We start from the raw sequence: 20,213 nt of genomic DNA on the forward strand, positions 1-20,213 counted from the left end.
ATAGCCCACACTTCCCTTTGTTACATGTTTAAAATGTAGAGATTATGAACTAAGGACGTGAACTTGAAATTCCACCTTGTCTTAGTCCAGAAGACGACTTTGTCTTAAAGTTTAAGATTGCACTGAATTGTAGGAAGATCTTAATTTCAGGCTAAATTTGGAAGCTGTTTTTCCCCTCCTGGGCTATGTCAGAATCTAGGAATCTTCTTCCACAATTCAGGGTGATCTTAAATTTTTGAGGCAAAAAGTTCTCACAGGCTAAGACTAGGTGCTCTTATTTGACAGCGTTTCGCCCACAAAATATGCAGTCAAGTTGCTTTACAGTATATTCTGTGAAGTGCTTTGAGACTACTCGAAGATATGATAAGGCGCTATATCAATGCAAGAATTATTAATGTTATCATCCTGTTGCTGTCACATGTCTATCAGCACTGGCACAAAGGATGATGTTCCGCTATGTTTAAAGTCATGGTTCGAACCTTACATTTCTTTCTCTGGCTGTGAGCTCTGAGATTCAACCAATTTGCCACTCATTGGAAAATCCTTCTCTCTTTGTTATTTTACAGCAACTACAACAACAACTTGGATTTATATAGCGCCCTCCACCCCGGACGGCGTCTCAGAGAGCTTCACAATAACAGATCTCGGGGCCAAGCCAGGGGGAGGGGGAAGAAGGTGACCAAAGGCACGGTCTAAAAGAAAGGTCTTTAGCCGAGACCTGAAAATAGGAAGAGAGGGGGTGAGGCGAAGGGAGTGAGGAAGGGAGTTTCAGAGTCTCGGGGTGTAGTGGCTGAAGGTACGGCCGTCGATGGTGGAGAGGAGGATTCGGGGGACAAGGAGGAGGCAACAGGCACTGTTGTGAGGAGAGAGGTCAGAGGAATGGAGGGATTTAAAGACAAGGGTGAGGATCTTGAAGTCGATCCTCTATGGGACAGGCAGCCAGTGCAGTCTGGCAAGGACTGGGGTAATCGGGGAGCAGAGTTTAGTCTGGGTAAGAATGCGGGCAGCAGAATTCTGGATGACCTGGATTTTATGGAAGTCAGCGGAGGGGAGACCAGCGAGGACGGCATTTGAATAGTCCAGCCGAGAGGTGACAAAGGCATGGACCAGGGTTTTGGCGGCTTTTGGGGTGAGGTATTGACGGAGAACAGGCGATGCGTCGGAGGTGGAAGAAAGCAGTGCTAGTGAGGGACCAGATGTGGGGGAGGAAGGATAAGTGGGGGTTGAACCTGACGAGTTGGCTGCATATTTTACCTCTTTCTATGTGTAGGTGGGTTGCATGGAATTCTCAGTTTGCTTTGGATATTCTTAAGCATGGTGATGTGTTTCTGCATGTGGGTCAGACACCTGGCTAACCCCCCGCCCCCAACCACACCAAAAAATATTTTATCTCTCCTCCCCATTGCATAATTATGCCCTTCTTCCCCCCCGCCGCCATTTCCTTCCTGCACAGGGCTCGATCCCCTGTTTCTGCCACTTTGTAGCACATTCACCAACACCACACTGAGCAGCCCATGTGATGCCTGCAGTTGAAGCTGTGTTGGTAAATGCGTTGAGTCTAGTTGGAGTCTACACATAGACATGTGGAAATTTGAGGGAGAAAAGAATAGAGGGGTACAGATGAGGGGGATAGGAGAGGTGGAGGCTTGTTGTGGAGTATAAGCATCAGCACAGACTAGTTGGGCCAAATGGCGTGTTTCCATGCAATACCTTTCTATCTATTAATCATCGCTGGCACAAGTTACACTTGGGCTTGTGTAACTTGTATTGTTGAGGGAGGTGAGAGTAGACAGAGTGCCTATGGCGATGAGATTTTAGTGGTGGAGAACTGTAGAGCGGTCGTATGACAGGCCTAGTCAATGTGAAAACAGAAGTCGCTGGGAACATTCAGCAGGTCAGGCAGCATCTAAGGAGAAAGGAAAGTGTGTCAACGTTTTGGGTCCAAGACCCTTCGTCAGAACCCTGGACCCCGAAACGTTGACACACTTTCCTTTCTCCATAGATGCTGCCTGACCTGCTGAGTGTTCCCAGCGACTTCTGTTTTTGTTTTCAGATTTCCAGCATCTGCAGTATTTTGTGTTTAGGCCAAGTCAATGTGCTTGATTCTGACCTCCTACATATACGTATCTGACAGAATAACCACATGTTACGTGTAGTACAGTGTATCTGCTCCACCATTGGAGGTCACGCATTCAGTCACTACTCCCCGAAACTCTGGAACACTCTCCCACGATCTCGCCACCTTGCCTCCTCTCTCCTCTTTTTCGAGTCCGTTGGAAAAGGGGAAAAAGAATGTGCTTGCGGTCACCTCCCCCCCACCCACCCCCGGCTCGGAGTCAGGCTCCGCCACTGTTAAGTGCTCTGAGACGCTACCCTGCGTGAAGGGCATTATATAAGCACAAGTTATTGTTGTTGTTGTAACACGTCATGTAATGTAATGTAACAGATGTCATACAATGTAACGTGAACCCGATTCATTCAGTCTGTCAATGGTGAGCCACATTAGATGAGATATCTATTTCATTTTGAGGTAGTTTGGCAGTGACAGAGATAGTTAATCTGGACCGACAACTCTGTTTAATGGTATGAACTGTGGAGAAATATTAAACTCACATTATGCAGATGATGGATTAACAGAATCGGAGAGTGGGTGAGACTGCTCTGAAAGTGACTCAGTCTGACTCACACTCGCTGATCTGAGGAGAAACCAGTTCTGGAGCAAAGTAAAAAAAAACTATTGGCAAATAGCAGCTCTGAATCTTTAATCCGAGCCCTTGGCATTATTTGCCAGTTCCTTCAGATGAATCCATTGAAATTACATTATTTATAGGAAATCAAGAAGTCTGACTGGCAGATTCCTGCTGGTTCCAATCCCAATTCCACTCCTTGGCATCACTTTTCTGTAGAACCAGAGGAATCTAGGACACAGCCCATTGTATTTGTGTTGGTGTTGGCATTGATGGCGATGAAGCCATCTTTCCTAATCCCAATATCCCCATTCCCTCTAATACCCTTCCTTCCTGCATATGTTCTTATCTAATTACCTTTTAAATGCTCCCATCAACTCTGCCCCAATAACCAACCACCCGTGGCAATTCATTCCAGATTCTGATAACCAGATTCCCTAAATCCCAACTGAGAAAAAAAATCTTGGAGGATATTCCAAATCCCAGCCCAAATCTGTTTGCAGCTCCAAGCACCCATCCAGCTAGGCTACGTGGGGAATAATCTATTTTTAAAGAAAATAGCATTTCCACAACAGAGCATAAGGCTTATTGTATCCTGGTTACCCACAGAAATAAAACACTGTGTATCTAAAGTGGACGAATCACAATAGAATATAAAAACACACGGTCACTCCACTTTATAGAAAAAACCCGTGAGACTTCCTCCCAACATAAAAAATAAGCAACAAAACTAAACACCTGCTACAAGCTCGACTGAAAACACATTTAAAATATATCGACCCACGCTCTCATGCCCCCTTCCCCATCCCAAATCTTGATCCCAGTTCCAAACATTTTTGAAACACGAGACACTATTACAATCTGTCCCCCCAAATCTAGTCCCAGATTTTATCAGTCAGTGTTAAGCCATGATTTCAATTGTAAGCATAATTGCGCTTTACCCATGACTGCACGCAGCACTCTAATTTGTTGCTTAAAAAACACTATCCACCGGAGACCCAGCTGTTTATACCCAACGGCTCCTTGATGCTGCAGTTTTGCATTTCTAAATGTGTTTTTTTGGTCTGTGCAATGCCAGTTTAAGACTCCTTTGGTTTGATCCAAGAAATGCTCCAACTTTTCAGTCATTCATTCCCGGACGGTGGAGAGAATTCGCAGCTGAGAACCGTTTGTCAAACTTCTGTTTTATTAAACGCTCCCAAACTATGAAATGTATCATAAATTCATATATGAATCGGCACTGAAATGTTAACAGGTTTATTCATGTAAGCAGCATGTTGCGCAGCGGTTCACTAAGCCAGCGTGCCAGGACCTGGTCTGAATCCAAAACAAGGGCATTAAAGGAACAGCAAGAGTTAACCCTTTCCCAGCTTTGCAGCTATTCTTCCTGACTCCATCCCTGTCTCTCTCTTGCTTGCTATCATTCACTCTCCTTCAAGCGATAGACGAGTGATGTGCACAGTAAACGTATAGCCACCAATTGGGTATTAAGGAGGTATTAAAACCTGCAGACCTTCCACCTTACGGATGTCTTATTCATTAATATTTAATCCCCTCCTACACTTTGCACTAATACTCTAATGGTTCATAATACTTTAATTATATTCCACCCAGGAAACTGTTGTTTTAAGAGTGCGACTTGGCTTCAGAAGTACGATTAAGATATGAGGGTTAACTTTTCGCACATTGATGTGAAAATTCCTTTTGGTCTGCGGATTCGAGGAGATGAATCTGGTTATACGAGGTTCCCATTATCCACTTGAACAATCAGGTTCAGGCCAATTTTTAAGGCCGGGATTATCTGCTCCTATAGCTAAGAGCACACGGCTTTGCAAAGTGCCATTATCTGCTCCAGTCCAGTCCCGAAAGGCCCCATCTTACAATGAAACTGTGCCGCTGTAACTGGTACAGACCGCAGATTGATGGAGAATTCTTAAATACAGTCTTGATTTGAAAGCTGGCTCTCTGTAGCTCTCAACAAGAACCGCTTCCAAATTAGGATGCTAATGGAAGAGTTCTCCACAGTTCAGCACAATCTTAAGTTTCAACAATAACAACTTGCATTTATATAGTGCACCTCACTCGGGGTTAGTGTCTCCGAATGCTTAACAATGCCAAGCTGGGGAGAGGTGACTGTAAGCACGGTTGAAGAAGAAGGTCTTCAGGCGAGACCTGATGATGGGGAAGGAGGGGCAAGGCAGAGGGATTGAGGGAGAGTCTTTCAGAGTTTCAGGGCATAGTGGCTGAAAGCGCAGAGAGCATTTGAGTAGCATCTGAGCAAGTTTTAAAACAAAAAGAGTTTTGCAGTCTCAGGCAAGGAAGGTGAAATGTCAGGCCTTCACACAAGCAGAGTTGTCACTGGGCCTGGGTAGGATACTAGAGAGCAGTCAGTGCCCTGTGCTACTCAAACCCAGGAAGAGTCAACATTTTGAGGGGGGTCGGCAGCAAATGTTTGGTGGATGTTGGTGGGGGTGATGGCATTCAAAGCACTAAAGCTTGATTGTGTATAAAATTGCAAATAGTAAACAAAACTAATGGCAATATCACTATATCTGGTTATTTCATAAATAATAATCATCATAATAATAATAATTTTCAGCTAAACCCGCAATTGTTGATTTATAAGAGGCTTCAATTTCAATCAAGCTTCTTTCTTCTTTTCTTGGTGTATAAATTCGATGAATATCAGGTTCTACAACATGTAGGCCATGAGTGGTCAACGGTTTTCGTGTTTTTCTATTGATATTTTTCATATCTTTGAGCATCCGATGTTACCAATAATAATTAAATAATCCTTGTATTGGGTATAGTGCCTTTCACATCAGGAGGATGCCCCACACTGCTTCATAGGATTTACTGTTAAGTGCAGTAACTATGTGTTTTTGTGGGCAATCGCAGCAGCCAAGTTTGCGTACAGCTATGTCCAACAAACAGACATGGAGTGAATGACAAATTTTCTTCGTGGGATTGATTGCTATACACATCTAGTCAGGACTCGATGGGGCTATTCAGCAGGTTGCTGAGTTTGATTCATTATCCAACTGGTTTTTAGAAGATTACTCTGACACAATTGTTTCTTGAGACCAATACTGGTATATATTGTCCAACATAGCTGAGTTGCTCTGTAAGCACTGACCCACTGAGCCATCAGAGATGCTGTAATGGTTCCTCTAACCAATTTGTACCGACTAAACATCAGTTTTTCATAATTTGTTCATTGCAGGATTATAGTAATACTATAATAATAACATTCCTTGCATTTGTAACAGCGACTTTCACATTGGAAAGGACTCAAAGTGCTTCACAGGATATACAATGATATGCAGTGACTCTTTATTTTCTAGGCAAACCATCTAGACTGGAGGAAGGGCTGGTCAGGTTACACTAGTTCATTCTTTTTATGTTTTTCCTCTCATCTCCTCCCCTCCCCTTCTTCCTTCCCCCAAATGAAAAAAAAGGAACTTCACATACTTCTTTGGCAAATAAACCTAATGTCTTATTTGCCTTGCTGAGATGCCACATTTTTCCTACAAATTCAGTCACTACACTTCATAGTAAGATCCCATGGAGTTCTTTGAGATGATAATAATAACAATCCCTGCATTTGATATCATTGTGATGTCTCAAAGTGCTTCACAGAATATACTGTAAAGTGAATTGACTATGTTTTTGTCTTGATAACGTGATAAGGTGCTGTATCAAATGTAAGGATTAATGTTCTTATTATTTGGTTTAAAAATATTATTTTTCTGAAGTCCAGCTAGAGGCAGGCAATCTACCTCTGCCAAAGACATCATTGCATCAAATGCTAGAACAGTGCAGGGTATCATTGGCAATACATGCCCACCACTTCCAACCCCACCCACCCCCAATATTTTCTCCTTCGGTGACACCCCAGAGATGTGCGTTTATCTGGAAATGAGCTCTTGTCTCACCACCAAGTTTTCTTACGCAGCTCAGGAATAAATTGTAGCTTGAGATCTAATTTCTATCTGAACTTTTGCTAGAGGAACCCAATAAACCAGTCCTTATTCTTTGATTTCAGATGTAAATAATATACAAATAAAGCTTTGTATTTCACATTCTTGGCTTCGCTGCAACAATCAGTCCTTGTTGATGATAGCTGAATGATTGTATAAATCTTTCAACATGCTTTCAAATGCTGCACAAAATATGTATTCATTTGTAAGTTTCCTTAATGCAAGATTAAAATGAAACTTTAAAGCAAGGTCCTGTTTGCTTGTTCAGAGGCAACTAAAGATCCCATGGCGCTATATGAGAAAAGAAGGGAGTTTCTCACAGGTAAAAATTGGGAATTTGGTGATGCTGTGAGGGGAGGACTGTAGGGTGGTATCTTGGCATGTAAGACCATCTTGTCTTAGAATTTAAGATTGCACAGATTTAGGAAAAATGCTTCAATTCAGTCTTAATTTGGAAGCTTTCTTTTAAGACCCTCGGTCCCCATATCGAGGCTGACTTGAAGAATCATCCGCTTTCTGCGCAATCTTATACATTAGGACAAAATGGCTTAGACTGGGTGGAACTATGGGGCCGTGCTGTTAGTGTACTGGACACCATGAGGTGACTTACCGCTCCCTGTGATTTGTGGTAAAGTGTGTGAGCATATTGTGAGGGAAATCTCAATGTGATTTATTCTTCATTCTGTACCGCATGGTCCTTATCAGCAGCAACAACTTGCATTTATATAGCGCCCTTCACGCCGGACAGTGTCTCAGAGCGCTTCTCACAATTTAAAGAACAATTCTCCTCCAAGATAAAACAAAATAATCAAGTCTGACAACGGAACACAATTGCACACCTAAAGGTTAGACTCAGTGACAAGTTATAAAAGTCCTTCATCAGTGAATGGTTTCACACGAATGTCTCATCATAAGCCTTGATCTTAGATCGCTAAGGAGCATCTCCATTTGCACTGGTGCTTTAAAATAACTTTAATTCATCCATGTGTCAGTATGTCAGCCTGGCTCAGTTAGTAGCATTCTCATCTGGAAGTTAAATGGTTTTGCATTCATTCCCCACATTGAGACTCTGAGCTCATATACTCTAGGCTGAAACTCCAATGCAGTGCTAGAGATGCGTTACATTGTTGGAGGTTCCGTGCTTCGGATGAGATGTTAAACTGAGATCGGGCCTGCCTGTTATCCGGATGTTAAAGATGTCATGGCATTGTTCAAAAAGAGAAAGCCAACAACTCCCAATGTGGAATGTGGTTAAGATAGAAACAAAGCTGGGAAATGGGATTGAGGTAGGGATGGAGGTGGGCGATGGGTTTGAAGTACCAAAAATGCGGAAAAGCGATCTCGGTCAAGGACTGGATTTGAGGGAGGAAAAGAGAGCTGAGGGTGAAATGTTGGTTGACGGCCAATGTTGCTCCCTGGATCAGTGAGTTTGAGAGAGAGGTTGAGCAAGTCGGAGCCAGGGGCCAAGTAGAGTTGCCTTGATCTTATCTACATTTAGCAGATAGAAGTTAAATCCCATCCAGGTCCCTGGTGTCTGGCTATCCCAAGAATCGCCTTTTTTTCTTCATTTTGTATTATCATAATAATAATTAATACTAGCATTTGGTACAGCGTCTTTCACATTCGGAGGACGTCTCAAAGCACTTCATGGTATTTACCTCAAAGCGAAGTTTATACTTTGTAGGCGATTGTTCTTTGTGTTTTGTTGCTTTATTTCAGAAAAATCAGATAATCTTGCTGATTCTGTATGGCTCATAAATTGACCTTGTCGCATGAAGTCCTACTGATGCAAAATGATCGCACAAAAGGAGAGGGGAGAGCAAGAAAAAAAAGCAGGCGTTTTATTCAGACCCAAGTACAGTCAATTCATCTTTGAAGCAAATTGGAATTTTCAGTTAAAAAAAACTTACAAGCAATAGAGAGTCTGAAAGAACTGTTTGATCCGAATGTCACTACATTGGGGTAAATTGCTCTTAAGAAGAAATTACCCTTAAGTGGAGTAACTGTAATGACTTTGGGTGGTTGAATGGAATCGAAGGGTTGCAATGAAGATTTACTTCTTGGCATGTGCACGTTTAAAAATTGCAAAAATGAGGCTGCAAACAACATTGTCAAGTGAAAGCGCTCACCTTAAAGCAAGCAAATGTAGGTATAATAATAATAATTTTTGTATTTGATGAGGCACTCTTCACATCAGGAAGCATCTCAAAGCGTTTCACAGTATTTACTGTGATGTGTGGTGACTGTGTATTTTGCAGGGGAATTGGTAGTTAATTTGCACATTGCAATGTTCTACAAACAGGCGAAGTGAATGATCAATTTTATCAGATAAATAAGGAGAAACTCCCTTCACTTTTCAAGATATTCCATGGTATCTTTAACATCCATCTGAACAGACATACCCGGGACCTGGTGTTCACTTAAATCGTCACTAAATTTAATTGTACATCATTTAAATTAAATTTTTGACGACAAAGGATCATTTATGTATTTTTGGACACTGAGATAATCAAGCTCAGAGGGACGGGATGTTTCATTTAAGGATCCTTTATACAGCAATGTGCCTGATACAGAAAGCTTTAGTTATCAATCTGGATAACAGAATTAGTCGTTATAGGAGTTTCCACTTCTTTATCTTTTCTTCTTTATCTTTGTCTGTTCCTTATTTCTTCTTCTTTCTTGGGTCTGTTCTGACTTTTGGCTAGTTCAGGCTCAATATTTATACCCATGAATAAACCAGATGGACTTATGGTCATGCATTGTTCTGACCATGACCATAAGTCCATCTGGTTATCGCACAAACTTTGCTTATCTTACTTCTACATATAAAGAGCCTCTGTAACAACAGCATAACAAATTGCATTTAGCTGACTTTGGGGTTCAGAGTCTGAGCCCTGCTCTAACCATCCCATTCATTCCTGTTCCTGCAGCAAATATTTCTGAAATGTCAAATGTAACCCCTTCCTCCCCCCCTCAGCAAGATGTTTATAATCCTCGATGGCTTGATGTGCCTTTACTGTTCTCACTCTGTCATAAATCTGAAACTTTCTGCAAAATTATACCTCCTAATGATTAAACTGTTGGTGAGTGAAGCTTCCCTTAAGCCTCTTCCACATCCTTCAGTTTGACTTTCTTTAATCAACCGCAGTATTTGTTCAGTGTCAGCACTGCCTGTCACTGCTTTGCTGGTTAACCCATAAAGAACTGCGCTGCCATTCGCAGGCCAGGGTCCAAGTCTGGGTGGTAAGAGTAAGACTTTTTCTTCATGGGTTCTAGCTGACTTCTATTAAGATCTACGCAACACCCCACTCTTTCCCCCTCCCCCCCTCATTATTTCTCCATCTTATTCATTCATCTCGCCGTGATACCCTGGAAGCAGTTATGTGTTGACTTTATGAGGAAGGGGAGGGAGAGAGTGGGTAGAAAACAATGCAATGCTAAAAGGATAAATGTGCCCCCTATAAAACCAGCCCCTCTGTGCTCTGGGGCATCTCCTGGGAATACAGGCGAGAGCTTTGAAAATGAAAACAAAATTAAACCAAAAAGAACTTCTGGAAACAATATATTTTTATTGTGCAGCAAAAAAATTCCAAACAGATAGCAGTTTCTTATTTTGTTTTTCAATCCCTCTCTCCCCCCTACCTTCTCTTCCCCCCCTCCCCGCACCACCAAAAAAAAAAGTTAATAAAAATCGAGAATGAACTTTTTCCACGATGAAACTGAAACAGGTTTGGGCTTCTCATAGGCTCTGAAAATTAGTTTTGCCGTCATGAATTCTGAGCTATGTTAAGTCGATATGCCATCATTGTGGAGTCCTGTAGCATATTGGTTAGAGCACTCGCCTCGCAAACAAGAGGACCCGGGTTTGAATCCCAGGCGGGGCGAAAACTTAGGCGAATTTCATTACTCCTCACACCTCTGTTTACCCAGCAGTAAGTACGAACCCGGCTGTTAGTCGATTAGTGGATCGCTTTCTGGGGGTAATAATCCCTCAAAAAAAATTGGTCACTCAATCCACGACTGTGGGATACTGCTGTGCGCAAGTGGCTGCCGCGTTTAGCCCACAAAATATACAGCCAATCCACTTTACAATGAAGTGATAAGACGCTATATGAAATACAAGGATTCTTCTTCCTCTTCTTCAAAGAAGCTTCTGATACCTGCATTTGTCATTGGTCCGATGAGTTTCCCCCTCCCTCCCTCTCTCCACCCACGCCTTCACCTTCTCCACTCTATTCCGTACAAAATTGCACTGCCGTTTTCCTGTGGAGGTCTAGAAATCCAGTCGTGGAATTGTTTGCAGCACAAAATGAAAAGCATGCCCTGTTTGAAATAAAATGAGGGACTGTTTATAATGCACAAGTCTGATTGTAAATTAATCAATAGAAAGTAATGGGTGCCCGTCATTGAGGTACAAGGTTATAACCAAATCCAGGAAGGGAATCACTCAACGTCATAAACCAACAACATGAAACTTTAAAGCAGCCATCCGCGCCCCAAATTAGGACACAGTTCTCAACTCGCTCCCAGATAGCACACATATCATTTTGTAGCGCACTCTGTATGGAATTTTGAGCTTTTGAAGAAATTAGACGTCTTTTATGAACTATGCTTAATTTTTTTGCGCCCCTCTGCAGCCTTTGTTGTCACTGTGTTCTGGGATGTTTGAGTGTCTGATTGGGGTGCTAAATGATGCTCACACATTGTCCTTGTTAGAGGTTTAATGGAAAATAGTTCGCAAGTTACAAGACCATCCCGATAGTTTGCACTATAAGAAACGAAATACTCTACCAGTGTTCCTTACGCTCAAACTACAGTGTCTGCTACATTCCAGTTAAACCTGGAGAAGCTGTGTTCAAGGATTTGTTCGGTAGTTATAGAAGATCACCGATTAGTTTGGTTGAACGTTCTTTGGCTCATCTGATCTGATCATCTGATAAACAACCAACTATTCTTTAATCACACCGTTAAGCTGTGTTTTTTTCAAATTACCCCAATAACCTAGTCTCAACCTTTTCCTGGCAACCTGTGCCTGTTATTAATTATCCGCTGTAAAGAAAAAACTAGCTGGTGTCTGTCCTGAAATTGCCCTTGGCAACTCTAAACCTGTGATTTTTTGTTCTACCATCTTGGTGCATCCTTAAATTTTGTTCTGAATTTAAAATCATACATGTCTCTGTGAACCCTCTTTGCTCAAGAAATAAAGCAATGTAAAATAGAGACAATGGAAGTTTTCAAGATCATAAAAGCTGAGCTGTAAGATCATCGTAAGCTGAGCGTTGATCTATTTGTGAGTTGAAAACGAGGGGGTATAATATAGCTTGTAGAAAATCTAAAAGAGAGTTTAGAAGGAACTTCTTTAAGGTGAGAATGTGGAACTCACCGAGGGAAGCTATAGTTACAGCAAAAATCATTAATGTCATTAAAAGGAAGCTTGATGCATAATAATACTGTAACATTAATAATTCTTGCATTTGATATATTGCCTTATCACTTCATTGAAACGTCTCAAAGTGTTTCACAGTATATATTGTGAAATGGCTTGACTGTGTATTTTGTCGATGAAACGTGGCAGCTGATTGCGCAGAGCAGTGTCCCACAAATAGTCACAGATTGAGTGTCTAAATTGTTTTTTTAAGGGATTATTAACCCCAGAAAGCGATCTGCCAATCAACTAACATTCGCCCTCAACATATACAGTCAATTCATTTCACAGTATTTCCTGTCAAGTGCTTTGAGATGTCTCGAAGACGTGATAAGGTGCTATATCAAATGCAAAAATTATTATTATTGTTGTATCAACCAGGTTCCTACTTACTGCTAGGTATACAGAGGTGTGTGGAGCAAGGAAACTTGTAGAAGGTTTTGCCCTGCCCAGGAACCAAACCCAGGCTCTCTCGCTTGCGAAGCGAGTGTTCTAACCACTACAGTACGGGACTCCACAAGGGAATAGAGGTCCATAGGAGAGTGGAATAGGAGAGATGGGGGCTCATGGGGGTATAAACACTAGTGAGGACCAGTGGGCCAAATGACTGTATCACTGTGTATAACGTTTACATAAAAAGCACCTTGATTTAAGCGAATGGCTTCCCTTTAGCTCACTCGAAAGGTTGTCAGTTTTGGTGATGTAAATTCTGGGCCTGTAGAAAAGAGCAATTGAAGGAATGAGAGAAAGAAGATTGGAGAGAAACAAATTGTACAAAGCTCTAAGAATCAGCTGTATCCCGTTGTGCTTTATTAGAAATGTTAGTACTGTACTAACTGTGTGATAATAGTCCAGCCGTTGTAAATTGGTTCTCCTCAGGTGCCAAAAATGATTTTCAGAGGGCTGTTTATCAAGACATTATTTCTGAATAAAATTTCAGGCGCTGTTCCCTAGGCTCTGCGCTTGGTCTGTTTCTTCCCTTATTTAACCATGAGTGCTCTGTACACCCAGCATCCAAATTGCCTGCAAACAAATTTGTTGCAACTGTATATCTGTTGTTGGATATGAAGTGGGCAGAAATCTGCCCTTAAATAATCCTTACATTCGATACAGCACCTTTCATGTTGGGAGGATGTCTCAAAGTGCTTCACAGGATATACTGTGAAGTGCAGTGGTGTGTATTTTGTAGCCGAACCCGGCAGGCAATTTGCGCACAGAATATATCCTACAAACAGCCATGAATATTGGGTTTTATTCTAGCGAGACTTTTGTTAGGCTTATCTTGACCCTTTGCTTTTCCAATACCTTTTAAAAATAAAATACAATCGGTCATTCACTTCACGACTGTTCGTGGAACAAAAAATAATTACCACGCCATGGCTCTAAAGAGGTTTGAAAGCAGGACATTTAATCAAATAAACTAAAATGATTATATCCGAGTCCTGTAATTAAAAATCGCACTTCTCACTGTAGGCAATCTTTAATACACCGGTCCTCGCACTGTTTGACTACTGTGATACAATTTGTTCAAAAATAAATAAACCTAATGCTCTGTAAGCATTTCTGATAGTCATGCAGCTCGATTTATTCAGAATGTGGGTTTCATGAGCATCATTGTTAGATATGCAGTAGGTGCCCCATTGACAACAAAGACCAGCTACTTGCCAGCCCTTGAAATGTAAATATCTCCGTAGAGGAGTGTTAAACCATGTCCCCACTCCGTGCCTTTGTGTTTGCAGAGAACTGGCTTCCAAAGTGAAGAATTTCCTGAGAATTCTGCCCGATCTTAAATATTTGTGTGTCAGCCTGGCTCAGTTGATCGCACGCTTGCATCTGAGTCACAAGATTGTGCGTTCAAGCACCAGGTTGGGACCTGGAACTTTTACAATCTAAGCTGACACTCAAATGCAGCGCTGGGGGTGTGCTGCATTGTCGGAGATGCCGTCATTCGGCTGAGGCATTCAACTGAAGCCTCACCTTAACTTATATTGTCTATGTTGACACTCCAATGCAGTGCTGGGGAGGTGCTGCATTGGCGAAATTACTTATTCAGGTGGACGATAAAAAATCCACAGCACTATCTGAAAAGAGAAAGGAATCTACCAGTGTCCTGTCCATAATCCCCCAAATAAAATTGATCATTCACCTCACTGCTGCAACATGGCTATGTGCAAACTGCCTGTCGAGTCTGCCCACAAAACACACAGCCAATGCAACTTTACAGTATATCCTGTGAAGCACTTTGAGATATCCTCCCAATGTGAAAAGCACAATATCAAATGTAAGGATTATGTTTACTATGTTGAGATTTCTATATCCAGGCCCTTTGGTACACCCATATATCATGGAGTTCTGCAGCGAATTGGTTAAGCACTCGCCTCGCAAGTGAGAGGACCTGAGTTCGATTCCCAGGCAGGGCGAAACGTTAGGCAAGTTTGCTTACTCTATACACCACTGTTTAGCTAGTACTAAGTAGGAAGCAGGTTGTTAGTTGATTGATGAATCACTTTTCCAGGGTAAGAATTTCTTCAAAAAGAAAATAATAATAATTTGGACACTCAATCCATGGCTGCTTGTGTTACACTACAGTGCGCAATTGTTTGCCCACAAAATATACAGTCAATTCACTTTACGGTATATATTCTGTAAAGGACATTGAGACCTCTTGAAGACATGATAAGGCGCTATATGAAACGCAAGGATTATTATTATTACTATTTCAGTTTGTAGTCATTACAGAAAACATACACTTAGAATTGCAAAGAATGATGATACAGCACGGAAGCGGGCCATTCAGCCCAATTATTCTGTGACGATGTATATACTCTGAACATGCCTCCAAACCCCATTCCCCTCACCTATATCCCAGTGCTCAGATAGGCAGCAGTCACTCAATGTCCTGGCTTTCAGGTGAAGAAAGGCTTCTTGGATATGATATTGGAGGTTTGCAGGCATCTCTATAGAGCTCGTCTGTAGCTTTGTCAAGCACTCTGAGATATAATAATATAATAATGCTTATATTTGAAATAGCAGCCAACTACGCAGAGCAGTGTCCTACAAACTGGATCCAGTGACCAAATTATTCATTTGTCTTTTTCTTTATTTTTTGATGGGATTATTACCCCGAAAAAAGCGATCTGCCAATTGACTAACGACCAGGTTCCTACTTATTGCTAGGTAAATAGAGGCGTGTGGAGTAAGGAAACGTGTCTAACATTTTGCCCTACCCGGGAATTGAACCTGGTCCTCCCGCTTGCGATGTGAGTGCTCTAACCAATACACTGCAGGACTCCACATGATGTGAGATGTGAAAGTAATTCATATAGTAAACTATATGAATGTAAATTCCACTGTATTATCATAACTTACTCCTAAAAGGGGTGAAAATTATAAAACATAACAAAACAAAAAAAACAACAGTGTTTTGTGTCATTCTTGATAACATTAGGTATACATTTTCTGAAATTTGTCTACAAATAATAACTAGCAGACATTTTTACAGTAAAGCTACCCACTTTTGCAGAATGGTGCATTTAGCAGACCTGCAGAGGCATTGTGAATTGAGCCCTTGCCTTAGTCAGCTCTGGTTACACACAAGTCTGCTTAGATGCGCTGTTATTGTCTGTCCCCACTTATTGCAAATGACAGGATTCCACTGTATATCTAAATGTCAGGTCAGATTCCAGGTGGATATGTCTTTCAGTTTCTATGATTACATTTCATTTAAAATCAGAAATAGAAGATGAAAAAGCTACTACAATAATCCTTAAGGTCATCTCTGAACTTCGAACATCCAACTTAATCTTTGTCACGGTAGAAGCTGTTAATGGCAAAAGTTAGGACTTTGCGATCTACATGCGACGAGAATCTGAATAAATCTGCTATTCAAAAAGACAGCAGTCCCTCATTCTGCACTGTTGGCATGTATCACAAGCTATTATAAAACAGAATTCCATTTAATAAATAACCCACCCTTCACTACGCTCTTCATTATCTCTCTTGGTTTCTTTCTCACTTGCCTATATTCTGGAGTCCTGTAGATTAATAGTTAGAGCACTTGTTTTGCAAGCGAGAGAACTCGGATTTGATTCCCGGGCAGGGCGAAACGTTGGACAAGTTTCCTTACTCCACTTGGTTATTAGTCAATTGGCGGATTGCTTTCCGGGGGTAATAATCCCTTTGAAATGTTTTTTTGAATTTTTAAAAAAAAATTTGATCATTCAATCTATGACTGTTTTGTAGGACACTGCTGTGTGCAATTGGCTGCTGTGTTTCACCCACAAAATTATATCAATTTACTTTACAGGATATTCTGCGAAGTGCTTTGATATGTTTCAACAACGTGATAAGGTGTTATATCAAATGCAAGGATCATTACTATTATTCTCCTCAAATGTTCTTAACTTGTCTCCTTTCCTGCAGGTGTTTGATGCCCTCTTTCTAGTATCGGTTTCAGCTTCCATGAAGGTCAAATGTCCGTAAGTACCTCACCCAAGTGGGCATTTCTTCATGTCTGAGCCTTGACACTGGGAAGTGGGAGATGTGAAGCATCGTGGACAGACCTGATTCCATCCTCCCCAAGACCTGGAATTTCTTATGGAAATTTCTTATATGCTTAACCTTAAGACCACTGTCTTAACATGTAATATTGTGCAGGATTTTGCCATAATCTATCCATTGAGCTTCTTGCTTCGCAGTCGCTGCTCAGCCCATATAACCTCACCGTGTAATACAACGGAGAATGCATTGTTAAATCCATTGATCATATATCAGAATCTGTATCCTCAGTATCAGCCCATTGATTTACTTCAGATAATGAATTGCTCACTCCATACAGTTCCCCTGTGTAATGCGATATTTAGCATGTGGACTCCCTCGTGTAATGCACTTCTCATGTTATTATCTGTTGCTAGCAGACACTACAGTGCGGGACCTGAATTTCTGGTTCAAAGGAGCAATGAATGGAATAATGTAGGAACACCTAAACCCACAGCCTTTAAATTAAACTAAAATGCAGATGAGATAAAGGCCAAATTCTGTATTTTGGAAAGCTCAAATAAATGTAATGTAGGAATAAATGCCGTATGTAAAGGTATAGATTCAGAACCATAGAGCTTCAAATGACTATCACCAGGGTTAAGTGACCTATTCTAGCAGAGCCTGACCTGACTCAGTACCTTAAATAGTAAAAAAAAACCTTCAATATTCATTTACATTGTAGCCCAAAGTGCATCAATAAATGGAGAACAAATACAGACAAGTTTTTCCTTTTTTTTCTTCATTTACTTAAGGCTGCAATTTAAAGAGGACATATTGAGAATTAATCCTTAGGTTCAATGCAGCATCTTTCATGTCAGGAGGACGTCTCAAAGCACTTCACAGGATGTTCTGCAAAGTGTAGTGACCGTGTATTTTGTAGGTTTACTTCAAAAGATCAGAAAAATTTATTAACAATAAAAATAATCCTTGCATTTCATATAGCCTTATGACATTGCTGATACATCTCAAAGCACTTCACAGGATATACTGTGAAGTGGAGTGACTGTGTATTTTGTGGGTGAACCAGATACATTTCTTCATTTTACAATGCCTGGTATTGGCCCTTTGTTCAATTGATTGTAATTAGGACATTTTTGGGGCCTGTTTCTTGGTGGAGATCAAATCGATGGTTTATTTCTGCTGCACTGATCCCAGAATCCAGATATGAGGGCGTATTCACCTACTGATGAGAAATTGTAGCTCTGAGCTATGTAATAGGATACAATGTAAGGATGCCTCTGCCTGAGCTCCCAGTTAGTGCCTGAAATGGGACAGGTATAGAGTGTAACTTAGGTCCATTGCTCCTTCTTGAGCTTATTCCTCCCACTCTTTCCTTTTTTTTAAATGAATGATCCGGATTTTAGATGTGCGGGAATAATATTCAAAACTGCTGGGTGATGATAAATTAGGAGTTGTTGTTAACAATGATGAGGAGCTTGCGGGGGAAGTTTATAGGCAAATATTGACAGATTGCCGGAGTGGGCATCTGTGTACATAATGGAATTCAACACAGCAAATTGTGAAGTATGTTATGGGACAAAGACTAAAGATTCGAAATGCACTCTAAATGGTGACAATCTCATTTGGGTGGGCGAAACAGAGAGATCCGGAGGATACAAACATTGTTACAAATAGGAATACATGTAGAGGAGACATGAAAAGGGCAAAAGGGATTCTGAGTTTTATACACAAGATCACACGTCTGGTTTGGATAAAGAAAGCCCTTCGCCCCATCTGATCTCATCATTCCAAAATACCCATCCTACCATCCCTCCGTCATAACATCAAACTGTATTTTTTAAATGATTCCCAGCGTTCTGGTCTCAACCACCTTTCCTGGCAACCTGTTCCAGTTGTTAATGCTGCTTTGCGGAAACAAATACAACTTGCGTTTTTATGTAACATGTAAAAGAAAGGTGTCCTAGAATTGGCATTAGGACAGTTGGCTTTGTTGGAGGTGAAAACATCAAACTATTGCAATGGGTTTAATGGCCTCCTACCATTCGCCTGCAAAATACACAGTCACTACACTATGTAGTAAATTCTGTAAAGCGCTTTGAGACCAAATGCAAGGATTCATCTTTTTATTATTCTTATTATTTCTGTGGTTCAGTTCATGCTGTCATTGACCTGCACATTTGGAACTGATTCACTGACTTCATTTGGTAGCTCTGAGGTCACATCTTGCTGGTGGTCTGACATGTTTTTCATTTTGCTGGTGTGAAGGAAGCCTGCATTTCATTTCCATTCCTTTTAAAAAAAGAAACTTTTTTTTACAAAAAAATTAATAAAGGCAGTTTTCTGTCCCGCCATCTTTTCATTTTCTGCTGACTCAAAAGAGATGACTTTCCCGTCAGCACCTGTCAATCACTTCAATACTCACTCGAATACAAAAGATGTAAGTAACTTCAACTCCGCACATGCCCAGAGGCTCTGCCATGCTCTCCCTTCCGTTACACTGAGAGAAATCGGACAACAACAACAACTTGCATTACCTTGGCCAATAATCCCCCAAATAAAATTAATCATTCACTTCACGTCTGTTTCTGGGACATTACTGTGTGCAAATTGACTGCCACGTTTGCCACATTTGCCCACAAAACACACAGCCATGGTACTTTACACTATATTCTGTGAAGCTCTTTGGGATGTCCTCCCAAAAGCGCTATTCCAAATGTAAGGATTATTATTATTTATATAACACCCTCATGTAGGATAATGTCTCAGAGCCCTTCAAGGAGGAAGGCGAAGGGCAGAATTATTGTGATTTCTTAAATCTAGTTTTAATTTTGAGGCCGGTTCTTTTTAAAGAACCGTGGAAACCCGGCTTTTAAATCAAGGCTGAAATCAAAGAGTTTTCCAGAACTCTGCCCAGGCTTAATTTAAAATGGTCACGGGGTTCGACGAGGGTGGAATTTGAGCCCGCGGAGAGCTATTTGGGAAGAAATGGATTGAAGGATGGAGTGAGCAGCGTGTTGCAACCGATCACGTGAGGTTCAAGCGTTCGTCTCAGTCCAGGACACAGGAGTGCAGCTGCCCTCGCCACATACACAGAGTTACAGTGGAATAAAGCACAGAGGCAGGCCATGCGGCAACGAACACATACCCCTCTATTCCTTCGTCCTTATTTATCCATTGCGTTTCCTCTTAAATACAATGATGCTTTTTGCTATAACCATAGCTTCCGGCATTGAGTTCCACATTCTCGCCTCCCTCTGCATGAAGAAGTTCCTCCTAAACTCCTTATTAGGTCTCCGGATATCTTATATTTACCATTGGAAAAGGGAAAGGAGTTTCTCCCGATGTTCTGGCCAACAATCCAACAGATAAAAAGTAGTCATTCTTGCTGTTTGTGTGGGACACTGGTGTGCTCAAATCATTTGCCAGGTTTGTCTACAAAATGCATAGTTACTTCACTTTGCAGTAAATCCTGTGAAGCTTTGGGACGTCCTCCTGATGCGAAAGGTACAATATCAAATGGAAGGATTATTGTTATCATTTTTGCTCCATTGTGTTGGACTCAACAACACGTGGAAACACCTCCTCGTGGTCCACCTTATTGAATCCTTTTAGGAAAAAAGG

This window comes from Callorhinchus milii, unplaced genomic scaffold (assembly GCF_018977255.1).
Source record: "Callorhinchus milii isolate IMCB2004 unplaced genomic scaffold, IMCB_Cmil_1.0 Scaffold3, whole genome shotgun sequence".
NCBI classification, from domain to species: Eukaryota; Metazoa; Chordata; class Chondrichthyes; order Chimaeriformes; family Callorhinchidae; genus Callorhinchus; species Callorhinchus milii.